We start from the raw sequence: 6,000 nt of genomic DNA, 5'->3' as shown, positions 1-6,000 counted from the left end.
CACATCCTTCATATGAACCACAGGTTTTTCTCTTCTCTTTTCCATGTGGGACTATTCCCAAAAACCCCGTAGAAAAGTGTTTTTCAAAACAACTTTTTATATTATATTATATTTTATTATTAAAATATTTTTTATTAAAATTAATATTTTTGCAACATGATCGCCTTATCCAAACTTTAGGCTGATCAAGGATTTGATCAGCCTGATTTTAAAAAAATAAATAAATAAATTATCCTCACGGTGGGCCCTATCATTTTCATGGAAAGGATATCATAATTAAGTGGTTTGTTACCGGGAAAGATAGTATGGTTATCATAAGTTGGGGTACTTTTGCCTCCGTGGGATTTTTTTGACAAGAGTACGTAGAGCTATACACGAACCAAGTTAGCTTGGCTAACTCGCTCAACTCGACTCGAAAAAGCTTGATTCGACTCGATTCAAAGCTGAGTTCGAGCCGAGTTAAGCTGATGTTTGGAACAACTCATGATTCTCTATCCTCATCAATGGAGAACCCACCGGCTTCTTCAAGTCCGTCCAAGGCCTCCGCCAAGGTGATCCTCTCTCTCCAGGCCTTTTTCATCATAGCTGCAGAAGTGTTAGGCAAGGGAAACCATACAGTGTATGATCACCTTATCCAAACTTCTGCCAATCCTAGGAAAATTTTAAGGGTGGGCATTCAGTCCACGCTATTTGGTCCACTTGACCCTTGGATCTATACCACTGCTTGTGGTTAGGGCTGTACACGAACCGAGCTAGCTCACTCAACTCAACTCGAAAAAGCTCGATTCAACTCGGTTTGAAACTGAGTTCGAGCTGAGTCGAGCAAACTTCTTGAGCTTGAAAAAATTTCGAACCAAGTTCGAGCTTGCCCGAGCTCAACTTGACTCGGATCGAACCCAGCTCGAATCGAACTCAGATTGAACCTGTTTGGTGACTTGGTTACTTTGATATTGATGTTGCTCACCAAGTGTTTGATGAAATGACTCAATGAAGTATGGTTGGTGGCAAGGAAGGTATGTATATGAAACAAATACCATTTTTTTCTTGATTTTTATGTTGCTTAGAAGGTGTTTGATGAAATACCTATAAAACTACTGTTGTTGTTTTACATTCAGTGAGATTTTGAAAGTGCAGTCCATGTGTTTATAAACATGTTACACAGGCGAACTTGGCTCGATCTTGACTCGCTGACCAAGCTGAGCCGAGCCAAGCCAGCCAGTCAGGCTCGAAGACCGAGCCAAGTCAAGTTCGAGCTGGGGTCAGCAAGTGGCTGAGTCGAGTCTGAGCTGTAAATCGACTCGGTTCAACTATTGTACACCTCTACTTGTGGTATAGTATCCTCTTTTTCTGGACATGCCACTTGTGTAAGACACCACTTGAATCCCGGTTCATCCTGATTTTTTTGGTCATGGACATAAATTATTATTATCTATATAATGGTTGGATTGGATCTTAAATACACATCTTGATGGAGCTCACAAAAATAAAGGGTGAGTGTCTCCATGAGAGCTGTTTCACATCACGGTTGCCATCTCGAGGAGGGAGGAGATTAGGTGAGACCCTAGCCTCACCCAAGACAGTGTGGCCCATACCGTGGTGCCCTCCTTGATGTGCATATTCTGTATTTGCACCCTTTATTGATTTTTTCAAATGTATTATCCCAAAAATGAATGAATACAATTATCAAGTGGACCATACCATTGGAAAACAACTGTGATTGAATATTAATTGGCCACACAAGTTTTGGATCAAGCTGATATTTGTTGCTTCCCTTCATCTAGGGTTACATGACCTTATCATCAGATTGGATTTAAAATAAACACTACAGAAATATTAACGTGCACCCTAAAAAGTTTGCAATGGTGGGGTGTTCAATTACCACTGTTTCCTAGAATATGGGCCTCAATCCAAATGGTTAAGATCATTGGTTGTGGGAGAATATTTTGGACCATAGCTCAACTGTGAGGATTAGCCCATGAAAAATCAGCACTATCTACTCATCAGGTGGGCCACACCATAGAAAACAATGTTTAGCCATTTATAAATACCAAAATATAAAGAGTCTTGAACTCAATGGGTGGATATGGCTGATTTTTGCACAGGGTGTTAGATGTTGGAATCTGTTGGGTGGACGCTGGACAGTAGGTTACAGAATTAGTGGTTGGACTTGAGACCCTCCAACTAAAATGTTCCCAATGCATCTGTTAATCAAGTGGGTCTCACACATGCACAGAAACACACATTTGGGAGAACGAAACAAACAATCTACCCTCAAGATGGAATGGCATATACATTGACCTGATTTTTGGGCCCATAACTAAATGTCATCAACACAAAACATGAGGTGCATTTTCAACCGTTCATAGCAGGTAACTTCCAACCTATAATGTGCGTGGGACATTTGGAAGTTATTAACTGGGCAGACTTATCATCCAAGCATTTCTCATACATGTTAGAAACGTCCCCAAAACTCTTAAATGACACATGGGATGACCCATCATCAGATTTAAACCATCCATTCATTCATACAAAGGGCCTAAGCATCTGATCAATAGCACGGAAAATTGATGGTCAAAATTAAGCAGAGATAAAATAGGTCCAAACATCATCTTGAAACATCTATTTGATAGTTCTCTCTTTGTATTAGTTATGATTCCAAAGTGCTTGGTTGAATGATTCTAACCATGCAATTTATAGTCTTGATTTATGGCTAATAAAAAATGGACAGTTGTAACAAACTGGCAACATTCAAAGGGTTAGGATCATATGATCAGTGTGATTCTTGCGCCACGGCTTGCTCCCGATGGTACTATTGAACAAACCGTGTCCCGACGGATGCTTAGGAATCCCACATGTCATTCATATTAGAGTTTTATTAACAGGATGGGCCGTTGGTCAGTGCTTGCGGGGTTAGGCAACTCGGTCTTGGGGAGGCGTTGGTCGATGTGTTCGCTCCCTCTTCCATTTCATGCATCTTGAACGATGCAGCTATGGGCCTTACGATTCGCAATACACTGATTTTAGTCCTTCACTGCCGTTGGACATTTCTCATCACCTCACATCTTATTTTAAAAGTTTCTGGATTTCCTTTGACCCGTATTCCGTACTGCAGATAGAGGCCTACCATAACATTTATTTTCCATCCAATCTATTCATAAGGTAACAAAGACCTGAATTAAGAGAGAAAACAAATTTCATATTAATCCAAAACTTCTATGATCCCAAAAAGGGTTTCAATGGTAGACGTTCAATCCCCCACTGGTTTTTACAGTGTGGTCCACTTGATGATTAGATCTGTCTTATTTTTCATATCAAGCCGCAATACGAGGTCACCAAATGGATGGACAGTTTGGCTATAACACATACCTCATGATCACACCCACAAAACTTGCTGACATCAATGCAACTATGGCTGGTGTGTGGTACACCAGCCAATCCTCTTCCGTCTATGCGGATTGCGTCCCTACCCCCGCCCGTCTCTAGCCCCGAACGGGCAGTTCTGTGGGTGGGCCCACCGTGATGTATCTATACATCCAAGCCGTCAATCCTCCCGTATCATTTTAAGGTATGATTACAAATAATGAGGAAGATCCAACGCTTAAGCGGACCACACCTAAGAATAAGCGGGAGCGGATTGGATACTGAACACTTCAGGAGCCAAAAGGTTACTTAAGTGACGTGGAAAAATGTCATTGGTTGGATACCAATGGGCTAGGCTGTTTCTTACTATGAATGCTCCTTCACAGCCATTCCGTTAGCCTTCGTGAAAGGCTTCCCCATGAAATCAGCATCCAGTTTAGTTAACTGGAAATGGATTGGCTACTCTCCCTGACGCCATACGCGTGGCTGGTGGTCCGTGCTCTTTGGGCCCCTCTATGATGTATGTGTTTCATTCATTCCGTTCATCCAGTTTTTAAGATCATTTTAGGGCTTTATCCTGAAAATAAGAGGGATATAATCTTGGGTGGACCACACCACAGGAGAACAATGGTGATTGGATATCCATCATTTAAATCCTCCTAAGGCCCAATGTACTATTTATCAGACATCCAATCTGTTGATTAGGTTATTAATACCCAGATGAATGGAAAAAACAAATATCAGCTTCATCCAATACTTCTATCACCCCCAAAAAGTTTTTAATGGTTGATGTTCCTCCAACACTATTTCCTGTAATGTGGTCCACTTGAGACTTGGATAAACCTCATTTTTTGTGTAATATTGTAAAATGATCTATAAAAATAGATGGACAGCATGGATGAAACACATGCATCATGGTGGGGCCATAGAGCACCGAACACCAGCCATTGGGTGGTGGCAGGGCGAGTAGCCAATCCCTTTCCAACTAACTGACCACGGACAATAAATTCTGACCATGGCAAGGCTTCCACGTGGAAGCTATAGGATGCCAGTTTCTGTTAAACAATGAGACATGGTGCACGTGCCATACCTGTTTCTTGAATTAAACCGCAGATTGTGGGACCATTTTACACAAGGAAAATTGATTACTTTTGTTTTTCAACTGTCTTTTGAATTCACACTAATGATTTAGTCAGAATCCTTTATTTAGTGTCCGATTTGAGTTATGGCCCATCTATTGTGGGATCCACCAATTGGATGGATTTTGATGAGCTACTTATATGACTTGTGATAACAATTTCTACATGCAAGAGTATGGATCATCATACTCTGCTAGTTTATCCGTTTGTGGCCGAAACGGAGGATAACGGAGCTGGAACTACGGTGAAAGAGCATTCGTTGTGAGAAACAGTATGTTAGCATTCAACCAATAACATTTTACCACGTCCCTTCAGTAGCCTTTTAGCTATTGAAGCGATCGGTATCAAATCCGCTCGGTTGCATTAAATGCACGGAGCATTAAAGGTGGTTGCATTAAATGTAAGAGTAATACGTAGTGTGGTCCATTTAGCCGTTGGATGTTCTTTATTTTTGTTTTTATGCCTTAAAATAATTTGAGAAAAGGGACAGATGGTTTGGATGTACATATACATCACGGTGGGCCTGCTCACAGAGCTGCCCATTTGAGGCTAGGATGGGCGGGGGAGGAAGCAATCTTCACGGGCGATTAGATACTGACAGGTTGAGTAGCAGAGTCGGCTACTGAAGTGACGTCACCAAGTTCTATGAGCCGCACTATGATGTATGTGTTGTATCCACGCCGTCCATCCATTTTGAGATATCATTTTAGGGCAATAGCCAAAGAATGAGGTAGATTAAAAGCGGTAGTGGACTCCACCATAGAAAACAGTGGGGAGAGTGATTTCCACCTTTGAAACTATACTTAGGTCCACCATAATATTTATTTGAAATCCAATTTGTTCAAAAGTTAAATAAGACATGAAATAAGGGAAAACATAAATATCAGTTTGATCTAAAACTTTTGTGCTGTTTAGAAGTTTTTAATGGCGAGCGTCACTGTCTCCACTATTTCCTGTGCGAGGTCCATTGGAGCTTTAGATTTAACTCATTATTTGGATGTTGCCCTAAAGTGATCTCTCCAAATGGATGAAAGGTATGGATACAAAACATACATCATGGGGGGGCCCACGGAACTTGGGAGTCCAAACTCCCGAGATCTCGGGAAGGTTAGTCCAAACTCCAGAGACCTCGGAAAGGTTATTTTAGTAAGTTAGGTTATTTTTAGTAACTTACGCAGCCCTATATATGTAGAGATGAATGGTCTTATTAGGCCCACCATAATGTATATATTTTATCCATGCCATCCATTCATTTTGAAAGATCATTTTAAGGGATGAGCCCCAAAAATAACACATATCAAATGCTTATGTGGACCACACCATAGAAAGCAGTGAAATTGAAAGCCAACCATTGAAAACCTTTTAGGGCGTAAATATTTTGGATGTAATTCATTTTTTGGCTCATGACGTTAAATAAAATTCTAAATCCAATGGACGGATTGGATTCGACACATAAATCACGACGGGACCCACGATCCTTATAACATGAAAACATCGACCC

The sequence above is a fragment of the Magnolia sinica genome, chromosome 17, assembly GCF_029962835.1.
Source record: "Magnolia sinica isolate HGM2019 chromosome 17, MsV1, whole genome shotgun sequence".
NCBI classification, from domain to species: domain Eukaryota; kingdom Viridiplantae; phylum Streptophyta; class Magnoliopsida; order Magnoliales; family Magnoliaceae; genus Magnolia; species Magnolia sinica.
Note: the sequence above shows the minus strand (reverse complement) of the source record.